Here is an 18,231-nt window from a genome sequence, read left to right as displayed (position 1 = left end):
GGTGCTGTCTCCACTGCGCTGGGGTTCCCCTCGGGAATCCAAACAAAGCCGGAGGCAGAGGCCGCCCCCTCCCCCGGACACCCGACGCCGCGCGCCAACAAGGGGACTGGAGGGGCGGGCGGAGCCTCCCACCGCACCCGGCGGAGCCCGGGCGGCGGGGACCCTTCCTCCGGGCCTGCGGGAGGTGAGAAGCGTGCGGATCGACCCGTGTCTCCGCTGGGCTCGGCGTCGCAGCGTCCCGCTCGCCCACCCAGCCGGCGCTCCCGCCGCGGCAGGAGACCGATGAGCGCCCGGGACGGCCCCCCGGGTCCAGGCCGCGCCCAGCCCCGCGGGCAGCGCCCACGGCCGCCACACCCCGCGGGCACGCCCCCCGCGCCGTCCCCCGCCCCCGGCAGCGTTGGCACCGCCAGGGCCCCCGGCTGCCGCACCTGCACCCGCGTTGGCGGCGGCGGCGCCGAGGCCCGGCTCCCCGCCTGCGCGTCTGTCTCGCTCGCATCGCCCTCGGTGAGTCCGCGGCCCCGCGGTCCGTCTCCCCGCTCCTCCTGCCGTGATGACCGCGACCAGCCCCCCGCCCGGCGCAGCCTCCCCCTGCGACCCCAGACCCGCGAGCCGGGCGCCTGGTCGCCGGGGCCACATTTCGCCTACGCGCGGGCGGCAACCCTGCCCCCCACCCCCGGGCTCTCCCTCCTCGCCTCCCCCGCCGGGCGCGGGGACCCCCAGGGCCACGGCCCCGCTGCGGCCCGCGCCTCCCCCACCGCGCCGCCCGGGGGCGCCGGGGCCTCTTTGTTCGCGCGCCGGGCGCAGGGCCCCTCCCGCCGCCTCCCCGAGTGTCGCCCGCACCCACCCCGCGCGCTCCCTCCGCCTCCCGGAGTTCACCCCGACCAGGTGGCAGCGGGCGCCTTTTAGGGGTGCGCGGTCGTGCAATTGGTGGATTTTTTTTTAACCGTTTTGGAAGGGGGGCGGCGAGATCGCGGCTGCCTCCCGGCTGCTCCTCCTGCTGCGCTCCTCGCCTCCCGCGCTCCTCTCCCCGGCTCGGCCGAGCGCGCTCCCCCGACGCCGCAGCCCCGAGCCGGGCAGCGCCGGGCGCCGTGATGAAGGTGCTGGGACACAGGATCGAACTGCTGACAGGTACCGCCCGCCCTGCCCGCGGCCGCCCCTCGGCGCGGCCCTCGCCGCCAGCCCCTTTCGGAGTTGGAGCGGGAGCCAGGCGCGGTGGCCGGGGTTTGGGGCGGCTCGGGTTCGAGCAGGAGGAGGGGGTGCGGATGCCAGCGAATTCCTAGCCTGTGCGCTGCCTGTTCCTGTGCGGAGCCCGCCCCGGGAGAGGACTTGGGGCCGCGACTCGCCCGGCTCCGCTCTCTGAGTCCCGGGTGCCCGGCGTCCCGGCGGGTAGAGCGCGTGCGGCCGGAGCTCGGGTCAGGGGAACGGCCCCCCTGGACCCTCCGGCTAGCCGAGTTCCAGAGGGGGGAGGGGAGCTGAGAGCCCCCGCCCTCCAATCAGTGTCGCTCGGTCCCCCAAGAAAGGAGCGCTCTGGGCTCCTGGCAGGACCCCTGCCGTGGGCCTCATTTCCTGCTCGCTGTGACAATCTGAGCGCCTCTCCCGAGGAGAAGTTTCTTGCTGGGAGTAGAGGCCAAGTGGCCTGGGAAGTGGGAAGCCAGATTGGACCTTGATGACGGGGGACTCTCAGCCCTGGGGCTGCTCTGGAGAAGTGGCCAGACACCTAGCTGGAAACCACATCCAGGGTGCTGGGGCTGGAGATCAACAGAGGACACTGAGCTGTGCTGGGAAGAGGAGGCAGAGAGACAACAGGGACAGGGGGCCGAGGGATCAGAAGGGGGTGGGAGACGCTCTTCCAGGCATGAAGGGCAAATCACACAGGCGGCTTCTGTGGTCTTCCCAGGGCGGAGGTTGTGGAGAGACCCGGACGGGAGGAAGGGGGCTGGGAAAGGGCAACAGTCAGGACCCCGCCAGGGCCTGGGCGTGGAGCCCCTCAATCAGTGTGTACTGGATGGACACGTGGGTCCCGGTAAATGTCCCCTGGCACCTGGGAGGGTTTGGACCCTGACTTCCAGGACCTTACCGTCTGCTGCAAAAGAACAGAGCACAGGAGCCCTGTTACAAGACAGGGAAGGGGCAGCAGTGTGGGGTGCACGCGCGAGACAGGTTGGAGTCTGAGTCGGGATGTGAGGGGAGCAGAGAGGTTTGAGCACGTGGCGGCACGCTTGAACTGGACCCTAGAAGACAGAATTTCTATTACTAGAGAGGGGGGCGGCATTACAGATTGAAGGATAGAGGGACTGGCATATGCAGAGGCCCTGAGGTGTGTGGGAGGCTTGAACCAGGAGTGATGTGGAGGCTGGAGGGCCTGGAAGGGGCCGGGGAAGAGGTGGGCAGGGAATGAGGTCTAGTGAGGTTTCAGGCTGTGAGTCCGTGTTAAATCAACAATGGCTGCTGCTCCTCAGCTCCTGGCAGGCTCAGAGAGAAGGGAAGGTGGGGGCTGTTCCTGGAGCCCCGGACACTCTGGCCAGGTGCTCAGAAGTGCCGGTTCTGGGCCCAGTTAGCCACTGGGCTGGCGCTCCTCCAATCCCTTTTCCAGCTTTCCCTTGTGGAGCTCTCTTGAGGCAGGCGGGCTGCCTGACTGTGAGGGGAACTGCACAGGCGGTTGAGCTTGTTAATTACTCCCCCGAGGAAAGTTTGTACAGCCCCACGGGTGTTTAGAGCCCTGCATGCAGGACAGAACTCCTGGATCCTTCCCCTTCTCCTCTTCCAGCACCAGAAGAGCCTGGAGGAGGAATGCTCCCAGGAGGCGTGTATGGGGAACTCCACTGAGGTCCAGGCTTTGGGGTTCCGAAACAGTGTGCCCTCATCTTCTGGGTACAAGGGTCAGAGCCCCTCCTCCCTCATCAGACAGGCTCAGCTGGTTCTGGCAGACTCTCTAAGCCCCTGGCCAGGCTGACACAGGACTCCCTCAGTCACTGTCATCAGTCACAGGGTCCCCTTGCACCTCTCACGAGGCCCTGGGAGATCATGCATCCCTCTGTCGCCGTCTCGTGGTCTTTACAGCCTTCGCTCTCTCCAACTCCCTTCCTGATCTCTTCCTTGTCCCACGGATCTGGGTTCAAATCCCAGCCCCACTGCCAGCCAGCTGTGTGATTTCAGACTGGTCGCCTAACCTCTCTGACCTCAGTTTTCTCGTCTTAGAGATGGAACTGTTGACCCTTCCCTCTGAGAGTTGGCGTGAGGCTCACTGAGAGAGCACAGGTGCTGGGGCCTTGCCCTGGTGGGCACCTCGCTGGCTTTGTCTCCGCTCTGGTTCCTGGACCATGGCTGTCCCTGTAACGGAGCTCTCCATCTGCCCTGGCTGGTTGGCCACTGGGAAGTTTGGGTCTGTCCGCAGCCCACTTTATCCCTGCTCCCATGCAGCTGTGAGGTTTTGACCCATCTTCCCCGTCAGATGATGAGCAGGTCACAGGGTGGTGGCTGGTTCATTGTGGTGGCATACAGCAAGTGCTCAATAATTGTTGACTGAGTCCAGGCTCACAGAGCCCACCAATCAGCTGTGTCTCCAGGATAATTTCTTAGAGGTCTCCAACTCTCTGCCCCCACATCAGCATTAGGAAAGTGTTTCACTGAACCTTTCTGTTAAACTTGTATTTATTTAGCTGTTTATAATCTTCATATTCTCGCATTTTATCATCATGCCCATTTTACCGTTAGGTCAGTCGCTTGCTCACGTCATACAAACTCCAAATACAGTTTGGAGCTGGGCTTCAAACCTGAGTCCTGAGCGCTGAGCCGTCCCACGGTGTTCTAACTGCCTGGCTCGGGCCAGGCTCCCAGCTGCTCCACACTTCACTTTCTCATCTGTGAAATGGGGTCGTCGTGGTACCCGCCTGGTTGGGTTCTTCGGCAATGAGATGCGAGTGAGTGTAAATGTTGAGTGCAGGATCTGGCAGGCGGTCAGCAAGTGGCAGTTGTAGGGCCATTGTCCCCGAGCTGCCTTCTCAATGTCTTGGGGTGTCCCCAAGGGTGCCCCCCTTTGCTCCAGTCCCTGTTGCCCTTCCTCCGAGATGTTCCAGTTCCTTCTCTGCGTTCTCTGCACAATCCAGGCCTCCCTGAGGTAGGAGACCTTGCTTAGGCCTCATGTTCCCGTCATATGGGACAAGGTGGGCACGCCATCTGGGGTTGGGCCCTGCTGGACGACATCCACAGCTCTGACCCCAGGTGGGGAAAGCCAGGTGCCCCTGACATGTGGGGCTGGAAGGATGCCCAGGAGTTGTCATGCCCAGCCTGAGCATGTCTTTTTGTTCTGGAGAAGAAGGGAGTGGTAGGGACCATTCCGGGAGCCTTCATGAGTGACTGATGTCTATGATGGCTGGCATTTTCCAGACTCTCAGTGTCTTGCAGGCGCATGGAGGGAGGGATTTGGGAATCAGAGGATGTGACTTCCAGAGTCTCCTCTGTTCTTCTCAGCTCCTGAGCAAATTCTTAACTTCTCTGAGGCTCAGTCTCCATGTCAGTAACATGGGAATAATGGCCCTACCCCATTAGCATTGTGAGAGGAGCCCGGTCCACTGTCACACCGCACACAAGCTCGCTGCCATCCTCAGAGGACAGACTCCTGCTGCCTTTTCTAGCTGGATGCTTTTTTATTTTTTAGTGTGATGTGGGAAAGTGGGACATTAGTCTGTTCACAAGTAGGAAGGTGATGGTTTTTGTGCGTTTGTACTCAGACAATATGTTTCCAAGATGGATCAGAGTCAGAGAAAGCTCTAAAATGGCAGATTTGGGGCTTGGAGATGGTCCCTTGGGAGCCTCGGTATTGAATTGGGAAATTTTTAAAAACATACTTGATGTGTGATTAAAAACCAGCATTTTTGCCCGTTCTGTCTGGAATTTTGGTGTCCTTTTTTAATGCATGGAATCTGTGGCCCCACACAATTTCATAGACTACATTTAAATAGTGTTTGGTTGTTGACAGGTGTGTTGACCCACATTTTATATGTGGGGGAAACTGAGGCATTGATTTACCCCCAGGAAACCGAAAATAGGATCCTGAATCCTCATTTCCAGTTCATCTATTTCAGTAAACTTCACTGCTTCACTGGGGTGCAGGGGTGGGGACACATCGATGAGTAAGGAGGCGTGGTCTGCTGACAGAGGGCAGAGATGTGCAAATTATTGAGTGTGCCCAGGGCCACCAGTGAGGGCGAGGCGTGGGGAGATGGGCATGCTGTTCCACTGCGCATAGGAGGGTCAACTGGGCAACTTTTATGAAGGGCAAGTTGGCAATGATGTATCAAAAGCTTAAAAATACGTATGATCTGTGACTCAGCAGTTGAATTTTTAGTAACAAATAAAGATGAGCGCAGAGGTGTTAGTTCAAGGATGTTTATCCCGTAGTTGTTTATGGAAGGAAAAAAAACTGGAAACAACCTAAATGGCTAACAGTAGAGGAGGTTAAGGAGTGCGTTCATCCCAGGGAACCCCAAGCAGCTGCAAATTATGCTGCCAAAGGTTGTTTATCTAGCTGAACAGATGTCCCTTACGTACGTAATAATAGTGGTGATGACAGCTCACACTGGTACGGCGTTTGCCATGTGCCCGGGCACAGTCCCAAGTGCTTTCTATACATTAACTCATCATCATAGCAGCCCTATGAGGTCTGTGCTATTATTTCCTCCTTTGTACAGATAAAGAAACTGAGGCACAGAGAGGTTAAGTGACTTGCCAGAGGTCACACAGATGATAAGTGTCTGGCTGGAATTTGAACCAGGATATCTGGCTCCAGAGTCCAAAAGATGTTTAAAAACAGTGTTTTTTGTTTTTAAAAAAATTCTTTTTCAGCATATAGATTAGCATTGGAAAAAGAATGAAAGAATATAAGGGAAAATGTTAACAGTGGCTTCCTCTGGTTAATAGGATTATATGTGATTCTGACTTCTTTTGCTCTTTTGTTTTTCTGATTTTTCTCGGTGGATGTGTATTACATGAAATTCAGGTTCTATTTTTAAAAACTAAAAATTAACAAATGCGTAGGGGGAAGTGCTAAGTGCTGGGGTTCTGATGAAACCAGTCCCGTGGGCATCCTGAAGAAGAGCTGAAGTCCAGGCTGGGGAGAGGACGTGTTCTTGAAGACTCGAGGGAGAAGGAGTCATTCAAGGTGGAGGTTGAAGTCGGCTTTCCATAAGTAAAGGGAGCAGGACGTCGCTGTGGGCAAAGTGAGCAATTCTGGCAAAGTTAAAGCTGCAAGAACATGGGTATGTGCGTGTGTGTGCGTGCATGTGAGCTAGGCTGAATAACGGCCCCCAAAAGATATTCAGATCCTACCCTAGAACCTGTGAATGTTACCTTACGTGACAAAAGAGACTTTGCGGATGTGATTAAGGATCTTGAGATGGGGAGATGATCCTGGAGTATCAGATGAGCCCCAAATGCATCCTTATAAGAGGGAGGCCCAGGGAGATTCGCACAGACCACAGAAGAAGGAAGGGATGTGATGGCTGCAGCACTTGCTTCTCACTGCTGGCCTTGAAGATGGAGGAAGGGGCCTTGAGTCAAGGAATGTGAGGAACACAGCTCTAGAAGCTGGAAAAGGCCCGAGACCAGATTCTCTCCTCGAACCACCAGAGGGAGAGTGGTCCTGCCAACACCTTGATTTCTGCCCAGTGCAACTGATTTTGGATTTCTGACTTCCAGAACTGTGATACAGTAAATGTGTCTTGTTTTAGGCCACCAAGGTTGTGGTGATTTGTTACAGCAGCCCCAGGAAACCAGTGTGGGGTATGTGCACGTCAGACTCGGTGCTTTAGTCTCTGCCGAGGGTGGTCACACCGGATGGTGGACCGGCCACCGGGTTGGGGTCTGGAAACCTGGCTCTCATCAGCCCTGGCTGTGTGACCTTGGCTGAGCTGGGCTGAGCCCACAAGGTGGTCCTGAGTAAGGATCAGCTGGGAGAGAGAGCGTCGCGCAAGCATTGACAGGACCTGAGCTTCCGCCGGCCTCACCCCCACCTGGTCTTTGCGTCAGAACAGGAAAGCTCTCATTGCGCACACCTGCCCTTTCTCAATCCTCAAGTGCTTTGAACTGCAAACCACAGATGAAATGCATACTCCAACCAGAATGACCACACATCTTAAGCCCCATAACAAATACCTTTGAGGACCTGGATGCTTTTTCAGTTCACCTGTTGGGAGGGGGCAGCGGGCAGGTGCACTCCTGGTAAGATAGAGAGGGGACCCCAACCTCCTTGGAGGGGACAGAGGGAATATTGCTGGGATGTCTTCTTCCCAGACTGGGGGGTTCCAGAGCCGAGTCCAAGGTTTGCAGCCCCCAGGATCATATTCTGAGCATTGGAAACCGTCCTGACAGCCTGCTCTAGGGGCCAGACTTGCGGATGCCAGAAGTGGCTTCAACGATATTTCCCACGTTGGTGTTCGGGAGGAGAGATGTTCTGTTGGGTCCTGGGCATGGGGCAGGGAAGCAGGTTGGCTCTCCTTCAGGTTGCCTGGAGAACCCTGTCCTGTCCCACCCCGAGCCCTTGCACACGCCTTGTCCTCATCCATACAGTGAGAGCTCCGAGCCCGCTGCTCCCGAAGCCCTGCTAGATCCAGAGTATTCGCTGCGAACTCAGCATACTGGGATGGGGTGGAGAGGGGTAGTGGTCAGGGGTGGCCCGGAGGTCCCTTGTAATCCGAGGTGGTCCTCCAGAAGGCCTGTAGCCCCAAGATGTTTTGGGGGTGCTTTGTACCATCACAGCTTTGGATTCATCTGACAGAAGTGCCTGGGTTGGAAAAAACCTGAACTGCTTGAGTGGACTGTGGGGTTGCCATTCGAGTGTGGTGGGGAAGTCCTGCCTCCAAGCCCATGAGCCCTCTGACCCCACACCTGGGCCTGCCTGCCCGTGTGTGATGGCCAGACAGATGGCGGGATGCTGGGCAACACTCGGCCTCTCTGGACCACGCAGGAGAAGAGACCTTAGACGTTATGTTAGGTCTCTTGGTTGCCAGTGACAGAAACTGAACTTAGACTGATGCAAAGAGGGGAATGTGGGGTGTCTATGCACCACAGTGAACCTACAAAGTGCCACACGGGGCCATCGGGCTCTGTCTCTCTCTCCCCCACTCCTGTCAGTTCAGTTCTTTGCGTTGGTTTGGTTTTAACTCTGGCCCTTCCTCACGATGGCAAGGTGGCTGTTGGCTCCCAGACTATCCTCCTGATAACCCCACAAAGAGCTTCTCTTCCCCAAGGATTCCGGCAAAGGCCTGGTCCTGATGGGAGCCTGTGTCCGTCCCTGGACCATCTCTGACACCGGGCCATGTGCTGTGTGCGCTTGGTTTCGCACCTTCTCCCCCACCCTGCTGGCCGTTGCTTCTCGCTCCACTTTGCTGCCCTCTCCTCATCTCCTTTCTCTAGGGCTCAGTCCTGGGACGTCTTCTCTGTCCTCACTCACTCCCTAGCTGGCCTCACCTAGCCTCATGAGTTCAGACTCCATCTCTGTGGCGATGTCTCCAGCCCCAGCCTCTCCCCTGGAGCGCAGACTCTTACATCCACCTGCCCTTTGCAGCTGCACCTGGCTCAGGTCTCAGATCAACCCACTGGACTTTCCCCCAACCTCTTCTTCCCAAGGTCTTCCCACCTCGTAAATGGCAAATCCACCCCTCCAGTGGCTCAGAACAAAACCTGGGTCACCCTTGACTCCCCTCTCTCTCATCCCCCACATCTGATCGCCTGCAGCTCTGGTTGGCTCTACCTTCAGAACGTGCTCAGGACCCGAGGACTCACCACCTCCCCCACAGCCACCGTGCGGCCAGCCATCAGCATCCCTCTTCTGAATTGTTGAGACCACTGGTCTCCCTGTTTCCGCCCTCACCCCCTAAGTCTATGCTACACAGGGCAGGAGGAGGGAGCCTTTAAAATGGAGATCTTATCACACCCCCCTCTGCTCAAAACCCTCCACGGCACTTCACTCAGAGAAAATCCAGAATTTTCTAACCACGTTGACGGTGAAACATGACCTGGTGCCTCCTGCTCTCACCTCTTTGTCCTCACCCCTCCTTCTCCACCCACTCACTCTGCTGCAGCCACGCTGGCTCCCTCGAGTTTGCCGGAACACACCAGGCAGATGCCTGCCTCACAGCCTTTGCACTGCTGTTCCCTCTGCCCTGAGTGTGTTCCAGACACCCACAAGGCCCTCCTGCTCACTTCCTTCACGTCTTTGCTCTCGGCGCCATCTCAGTGAGGCCTGCTCTTACACCCTGGGTCAGATCGCGGCCCCTAGCCCACTCTCTGTCCCCTGCCTCGGCCATTGCTTCCTCTGCACTTAGCACGTCTGACACACCACGTGTTTACTTAGATCTGTTGATTGCCTCCCTCTAGAAAGTTCTACAGAGGTAGGACTATTTGTCTGTAATTGTCAGTATTTTATCTCCAGTGCCTAGAACAGTGCCTGGCATGTGGTAGATGTTCAATCAGTGTATGGTGAATGCATGAATGAACGAATGAATGGAGTGAATGAATGACTTACGCCTGGGCCGCTTGGCCACCCCGGGGGGTGTGGTCATTCCTGCCTGAACCACTTGGACTGAGAATGGGGCAGGGGTGACATTAAAGGGAAACCAGGTGCTGTTATGAGAAGAGGGGCCTGGGTGTTGAGCGGCCCTGACACAGGGCCCCTTCTGCAGACGTTGTCATCAGAGCAGGAAGACTCTGGGAGTTGCTTAGAGTGGGCACTTCTCTGCCAGGTTGATGTTGTTCCTCAAAACAGGAACACATTAGGCCATTCAGAGGAGTGGGGGCTTCCCGTGAGAAAAGTACCCAGTAAGAAAGCTGCCCCCCGGGCTCTCTCTGCTGCAGACGGGCCTGCGGACTGCCGGGCCTGAGCTCGAGGAGGCTGGTTGCCTGCGCCTACCTCTTTGAAGCCTGCACAAAGATCCAAGACAAGTGCAGCTTTGTTTCTGGCAAATTTGCCAAATTAGGCAAAGACACACAGCCGAATTGAGGCACCTGTGTTAAAGAAACTTGAGAATTTGTGGCAAAAGGTGTCAACGTGAGCTTTTTAACTTTGGAATGTAGGTCATGGTGCCCCGTGTTGATACAGTTGCTGTGAGCTGGTGTGGGGTTTGGAAGGGGCTGGCTTGCTTGTTGAAGAGAGGATGGAGAGAATGGCTTCATGGCTCGTGCTGCCCACTGGAGAGAAGAAGCCGTGGGTTCCGGATCAGCTCTAGCATCGCCCTTGGGCGAGCCCCAGCCTTTCCCTTGTCCTTGAGTTCCTTTAGCGTAGTAGGGTAGGTCTCCAAGAAAAATGCCCCAAATTCAGATTAGCTTCAACTGTATGTGACAGAAACCCAGGATATTAAACAAAATAAAAGTATATTTCCCTCTTACATAAACAGAGTCTGGGGATAGGCCATCCAGAATCATGGCTTCATGATTCTCGGGTACCTAGACGACTCCTCTGTTGCACTTTGCCGCTTTTAGTGTCCTGCTTCTGGGTCCAAAATGGCTGCTTAAGCTCCCACCATCACATCTGAATTCCAGCCAGCAGGAAGGAGGAAGCGTTGAAGAACAGCATGTCTCCTCCCTTTAAGAACACGTGGTCTCATGCTTCCATTTACATCTTACTGGCAGAATGTTGTCACCTAGTCATACATAGGCTTTATTCCCGTTGTCCACCCGCCCATCTAAAATTTGGGGATCTATTATTAAGGAAGAAGGGAGAACAGATATTGGGGGACAATTAACAATCCCTGCCACAGTCGGACTTTGTGATAGGTAAAACTGGCTCCGTACAGAAGCTGCCCACATGGAATGTGTTATTGGGACTCTAGTTCCACGTGCCCTTGCCCTTGGTCTGGGCATTGGAGGTTTATTATGTCTGTGTTCATACCTGGAACCATGTTGTGTACAGAAACAGAGTCCACACGTTGGTGCTGTGCCTCAATAGAAGAAAATTCTACAACAAAGCTATGTTATGTCAACTCTAAGATGCACATTTTTTTCACACTTTAATATCTCAAGTACAGTCTCTGTCAGCAAGGTAGGCATCAGGCCTGTTGTCATTGCTGTCACATGTGCATCAGAATTTGCAGCGTGGAGGGAAATCCTGGAGACAGTGGGGGAGCATCCTTGGGAAATGCTGCCCCACCCACATTCTTGATGTTGGAGGAGCCGGGACTGGGCAGCAACAATAACAGGCATGGAACCCTGAATATGCAGAAGTTTTGGGAAGACCTGAAACAATTTATTTCACTTACATTTTCCTTTTTAAGAATTCACAAGAGTGATAGATGCTTTTAAACGTCTGGGCCTAAGATTAAAAGTGTAAAGTATCAAAAAAGGTAAAGTAAGTACAAAAACGTTCTCAATATTAGAACTCATGTGAGTAGCAGTTCAGAAATTACTTTGTGTATAATGATCAAATAAGCAAAAATATTATGGGTAATGAGAATCAGGTTTTTCATCATGCAGAAAAAATTACAAATAAAGGGGGAAAATTAGACTAAACTGTGTGGTGTTCAATTGGAATTAAAGGTATCAGTATAAATTCCAGATTTTTGATATATATACCGATGGATAGATATAGAAGTAAGTGTGTTTGTGTGTGTGAATGTGTGTGTGTGTTAGTACACTTATGTACATTTCCTAGCTCTGCCTGCTGAGATGGCCTAGAACAATGACACCCCAGTAGCAATGAGCACACTCGGTGGCCAGATCTTGGTTTCTGTACAGCTTTCTCCAATAAAAGGAACCAGGGTTCTTTGGAAAAGTGGTTGATTCCAGGGCTGAGGCAGAGAAAATACAAGATGAGTTTAGAACATCATATGTGACTAGAAAATAAGCAACTACTCCAAAAATGATGGATGCCTGGTAAAAGGACCCAAGAGCCAACTTGAAGGAACCCCCAGTGGCCAAATGTGGCACAATTTGAACAATGAAATAAATAATGATAGCAGTGGATTATAACCCATAGAATAAAACAGATATCGGTGAGTCCATACTGTTGTAAATAAATAATTGAATAAATAAGTAAATGGAGAAGAAAGGACAGGTTTTTCTTACAAGAAAATTCCAATTAGTAAATGTCGAAGGGATGATGGGAAAAAAAAAGTATCATTAAGCAAACACCACAGTAATAATTGTAGGCAAGAATCATCAATGGTTGCTAAAATTAGTGGTACGAAAGTATGATGAGAAACAGATGTTTGCATAGTCTCCAAGTATATTCCCACAAGATACTTATTAGTTACAAAGGGAAAAATAGTAACTCGACACTGGGGAAACCTGCAGACACCACCTTAATCAAGTGATCAAGGTTAACATCCAAGTTAACATCCAGATTGACATCGTGTACCCCCTGGTATGATGCGGTTCTCACCACATCTGTTGTATTCTTGCCCCAAATGTATAACAGTGGTCTAATCATAAGAAAACAACAGAAAAACCCAAATTGAGGACATCCTACAGATTTAACTGATCAATGTTCTTCAAAAGTGTCAATGTCATGAAAGACAAGGGCAGCCTGAGGAGCTGTCCCCCACTGGAGGACACCACACAACAACTAAATGCAATGTGGCATCCTGGATGGGGCGTTATTGGGAAAACTGGTGAAATTCACATGGGGTCTGTAGATTACTTAACATTCTTGTATCAGTGTTTTATTTCCTAGTTTCTCTAATCGTATAATGGTTCTGTAGCCTGATCACATTAGGGGAAGCTGGGTGAAGGGTATGTAGGAAATTTCTGTGCATTGTTTTTTCTTCAATTTTTCGATTAGTCTAAAATTATTTCAAAATGAAAAGTTAAAAGGTAGAAGGAAGTATTATGTCTTAATTTAGTTGGCATTTTTTTTCCTCTTCTATTGGTACGTAAAATGTTAGTGTGAGTTATAATCAGTGGTATCTTAGATTTGATAAAATCTGCTATGTAGAATAAAAATCTCCTTTTATACTCTTCCAAACTAATATCCTTTTTAGAGATAAACATTGTTACAGTTACCCTGAATCATTAAGTCCTTTTTTTTTCCAATTTGCACATATATGTGCCTGTTCAGTGCATGTATATTTTACATAAATGGGCTTACTTATACATATTATTCTGTGACATGCCTTTTTCTCTTAACTGCATGTTTTAGAAGGCTTTCCCTATCTGTCTGGGTGGAGCTACCTCAATTTTTAAATAGCTGCATGATGCTCCAGCGTGTAGATGTTCCATAGTTTATTTAACCACTCTGACGTTCATTTGGGTTGTTTCCACTTTTTTTTGCTATTCCAAAGAGTGCTGCAGCGAGCGCCTTGCCCACTGCCTCTTAGTACACACGTGGGCGTTTCTCTTCAAGGGAAATACCTAAAGATAGAATCGCAGAGTTGATAGATATTTGCATTTTTACAAACTACCAACTTGCCCTCCAAATAAAGTTGAACCCACTGCAATCCAATTAACAGTCTCTGAGAATATGTGCTGTTTCCCCACAGCCTCCCCAACACTGAATGTTATCAGTCGTTTAGTAGTTTGCAGTCTGAGTGAAGAATCATTCATTCATTCATTTCATCTCATTCAACAAAAACATATCAAATGTCAGCAGAAAATACTAATGATTGTTTGGTTATTATTATTATTGTAGGGATATGATGGGGAAAGGCATCCCAGGCAGAGGGAACAGCACGAACAAAGGCACATGCTTCCTGTGGGTAGAACGTGCTGCTGAGTCAGCGGGAGTCTTTAGCTATGAGTGTCAGAGTCCAGATGTGGCTGGACTGGCAATTAGTCTTTGGGTGGTGAACATGATGTAGTCTAACCAGAAATCGAAATATAATGATGTACACCTGAAATTTATATAATGTTATAAACCAATGTGACCTCAATAAATAAATTTTAAAAACATATATACATACATATATATATATATGGCTGCCCTATGCCACAGTGGGAATGTGCTGGAAGGACAAATGTGTGTGTGTGTGTTGGCAGGGTGGCAGTGGTTGTGGGTGGGGTAGGAATTCAGAGGCTCAAATTGAGGAAAGAGCAGGAGAATTGGTCTACCTCAGGTTGGGCATAAATCGGGGGCCGTAACTGGAGAGAAGAAATGGAAGCTGGGCCGGAAAAAATCATGTCCCTGCGTCCTTGTGTCATGCCCTCTACCTGGGGAGGCAGAATCCATGGAGAGTGGGGTTTCGAGTATAGGCTCCGGGTTCCTTTCTTGGATCTGCCAAAGGGGGACTTGCACCAGTCACTCTCGCCTGTGCCTTTTTTTTCTCATCTGTAAAATGGGGACACTGAGGGAAGGTTTAGTCCCCATCCCAGCCCCAGCCCCAGTGCTGTCCCCACCCTCTGAGGTCAGGATAGGGACAGGGAGGGTGACGCGAGGAGCCAGCTGCCTGGACGGCTCCAATCCCCCTCATACTGCAGTGGGAAGTCCAGTTCCCGGTTTCTGGGGTCCCTGGTTTCTGGGGCTTCCTTTCAAACCACGGTGCTGGCGAGGTGTGGGTGGAAGGGTGTTTGGGTGCACAGGCTTGGACACGCATCACGTGCTCGCCCTGCGCCATGTCATTCTTTATCTGTGGCACAGACGCCTCCCCAGGGGGAAGCTGGCTGGCCAGGCCCAGTTTGACGCTGTTCCTTGTAGCTTATTGCATTTGCCTGTGGCTTTTCTCGTAATAATGGGACCTGCAGGGTTGCAGCATTCCCAGGGCACCTCGGACCACAACCTTGAGCATGACCTGCCAGAGGCCCCCTCACTCTCGTGGTTGAAAGAATACAGGCCGCCCCACAGTCCCGCCTCTTTTCTCTTGTGGGGTTTCTCCCTGCCCCGCAAGGTCTGTTCCTCTGTATGGTTTCTCCTGCACAGACTGACCTGCTCCGTTTATGTCTTGCCTTTCTTCTCCTTCAGTTCTTGCAGTGGGGCAGCTACGGGGGTTTGAGGTGGGGAGTTTTTCTTCACTGTGCCGCATTGTCCTGGCATTATACACCCCTTCTCTCCTGTGCCTCTGGGCACTAAACGCTGGTGGGAGCCCCAGTGGTTGAGACAACCCCAAAATCCCCACAGTCTGTTTCCAAACGTCCCCTGTCACTGTCTGACCAGTGCTTCCCGGGCCACAACTGCTTTATTCCACAGCATACGTAACTACTGCTGATCAATGTGATAGAAGCACTTATTGAACAGTTTCAGGAATGACCGTAGTAATTACTTATTTATTTATTGTTTTGCTGAGGAAGACTGGCCCTGGGCTAACATCTGTGCCCATCTTTCTCCACTTTATATGGGACGCTGCCACAGCATGGCTTGATAAGCCGTGCATCAGTGCGCACCTGGGATCCGAACCTGCGAACCCTGGATCGCCAAAGCAGAGCGCACGAACTTAACCACTACGCCTCTGGGCTGGCCCCCATCACTTATATTTTTAATCCTAATAAATCTGAGGGTTCATGTGGCCCAGGTCTCAGTATAGAATCTCACTTAAAGAGGCACAAATCATCAACCAGAAGTAATTGAAAAGAAATGCAATTCCTCTTAAAGAATCCGCCCACATTCACAGGCGGCCGCTCACGTGTCTCTGTCACCCAGACCAGGAGGCCGTGTTTCCCATCCTTCTCTTGCGAACATCAGCATGGTCTCCCTGCCCGCAGGTATGAGCCCTTCCTCGAACAGCAGACAGGAGGAAGAGAACTCCAGAGTTGCTTAAGTAGTCAGAGGAAGGTAAGGAAGACCCATCAGATTATTTTTGTCGGGTGCAAAAGGCTTCCATTTAATAAAGGCATTTTTCTATTCCTTGTCTCTGTTGCACTTCAGTGCTATCTGAGGTGGACTGAGGAAGGCTAACACTCCCATTTTGCAGATAAGCAATCCTTTTGGTGATTTGCCCAAAATAACGCTAGGCAGTGAGTGATACAGAAGAAACATTGGCCATGGTTCCAATGACTCCAGCCCAACCACTGAGAAGCGGAGGGCTGGAATTCATCCCAGCCCCATTCGGTTCTAACGACCTATGTTGCCTTTAGGGAATCAGGCATCGGAGGGAAATAAAAAGAGTGACTGAAAAGCGCCTTCACTCACTGTTGCGTCACAGACCCCTGAGGTCGCCCACCCCACCGTGCTCTGTGCCACCTCCATCCTTGCAGACCTGACCCAGGCTGCCTTGCAGGAGGTTGATAGGAATCTCATTTTCTTTCTTTTTTTTCCCCAGCTTTATTGAGATATAATTGACATATAACATTGGGTAAGCTTAAGGTGTCCAATATGTTGTTTTGATAAGGAATCTCATTTTCTTACAACTTATGATCTAGCTGCTTTTTTTTAAATCATAACTTCCTTAGGAGGAAACTTCCCTGCCACCGCTCTGTGGGAATGTCCATTCTGGCCTCTGTTCTGGAGCCCCACATATCTAGAGCCCCACATCACCACCTGCTGGGCCCTGGCTAGCTCTGTTTTCCATGGGCTGAGACATTCCCAGTTCCCCGGATTATAAGGTTTCTCTCCAGCCCCCTTCCCCACCACCCCCTCCATCACAGGCCATCTGTCCCTGCACTGCCCACTCTCAGCCCTTTTAATAGCACCGTCCTTGGGGAGGCTGGTCTCCAGGCTGGTTTCATAACAGGCCTGGGTGAAGGCGGGGACACCCCAGTGCTGCCAAGGCGTTTAATCGAGTTGGGTGTTCAGGGGGGCTGGTGACTAAAAAAGTCCTAGAAGGGAAGAGTTCTCCAAGGTGGGGGCCCTTCGTTCAGCCCCCACCGGGATGGAAGGCTGAGTGTGCACACATTAGAAAGGAGGGAAGAGAAAGCAGGGCCCGGGGAGAATCTGCCCTTCTAAAAATACGGCCCATCTGCATTGTGTTAGCTGGTTTCCCCGGAAACCACTGGGAGCAGAGAGCTCAGAGTGGCACGGAGGTGCGGGGCCCTGGGGACCTGGGTGGGCAGGGACCTCCCTGCCTGGCCTCTTCCTGCTGGGATGAGGCTCTCCTGGGGGCTCCGTGGCTCTCCGTTAGCCTTCCATGAGGCCTGCGTGGCCAGGAGCTCCCAGCCCAGCCTCAGCACATCTGAACCCCAAACTAGACTCGGGTGGGGACCCCCATGCAGTCGTGAGGCACCATCTCCGTAACACCCTGGAGGGCTGATGCTTCCTGCTCCTGACCGGAGGGAAGGAAGCCCAGGGAAAGTCTGGAGCTGCAACCTGGTCTTATGACAGCCTGACACAGAAATGAGTTCCATGGGATGCCCCGTGCCCTGGGGTCCCAGGCAGCCACTACGCCAACTCCCCAGTCACTGGGCCTTCCACAGCGAGAAGCCAAAGGAGCAGGGGTGGGATGAGGTGGGGGGGGGGGGCGTCTTCTGATCGCCTGGCTAGTGGGATTGTCTGCCTCTCGGGGAAGAAAGGAAAGTCTGACGGCTTCACCCTCAAGAGAGACTAAAAATAGAATTGGGAAGGAAGATGGGGGAGGAGGAGGGAGAATGGGAGGGAGGGAAGATGGGAGGATGAGAGGAATCCATCTTTCCAGGTCAGGAGGTGTTATAGGGGTTATAGAATTTTTCATAGTTCCCATAATTTAGATAATAGTGTATGTTTTATAACTGCTTTTTCCATTTATTATGACACAAGCATTTTACCATGTTATTAAATAATCTTTCACAAGTTATTGACCCGTAGTTTATTTGTCCAGTGCCCTATTCATGGACATTTAGCATTTTCCAGTTTTTTTTTTTTTTCCTATTATAAATGGCTCTGCGGTGAGCATTCTTACAGATAAACCATTAGGCGCCCTCTCTGGTTTCCTCTGGAGATTTCTCCCAGGGAGAGAATTGCTGAGTCCAAGAATATGAAGCTTTTCAATTATTTTAATTCATTCTGCAAAACTGCCCTCCAGAAAGATGTATGAATTTATACGCCCACAAGCAGTATAGGAAAGTGCCAGTCTCGGTGCATCTTTGCCAGCACTGAAAACTTAGCGAGTTCCATTGGCCAAAAAAAAACCACACCTTGTTTCCATTTGAATTTCTTTGACTTGTAGTGAGCTTTGATATTTTCCCATGTATTTATTGAGCAACTTTAATTCTTTTATGAATTTCCAGTTCATGTCTTTGGCTAGCTTTTCTCTTGGTGCATTCTGATCTGCACCATTCAGAAATCCAAGTGAGGGATGGGGGTGCCAGGCTAGAGGGATTGTGGGGTCCTGGGACCCTCTCTGACCCTCCCCACCACTGGCTCTTCCAAACACACAGGCATGCATGTCCACACACATGTAC

General features: G+C 52.1%; 1 protein-coding gene across 1 annotated transcript in view; it reads left to right on the top strand.

The window, feature by feature from the left end:
* Positions 1-468: 468 nt before the first annotated feature.
* The window catches only part of NDRG4 (NDRG family member 4), a 41,492-nt gene continuing 23,729 nt past the window's right edge, over positions 469-18,231 (top strand). The window contains exon 1 of the mRNA XM_087420167.1: positions 469-504. The gene's annotated coding sequence lies outside the window, so the exon portion shown is untranslated. The remainder of the gene's footprint in view (positions 505-18,231) is intronic.

This window comes from Ceratotherium simum, chromosome 30 (assembly GCF_057802395.1).
Source record: "Ceratotherium simum simum isolate JZ-2026a chromosome 30, ASM5780239v1, whole genome shotgun sequence".
Taxonomy (NCBI): Eukaryota; Metazoa; Chordata; class Mammalia; order Perissodactyla; family Rhinocerotidae; genus Ceratotherium; species Ceratotherium simum.
This window is presented reverse-complemented; position numbering and strand designations above follow the sequence as displayed.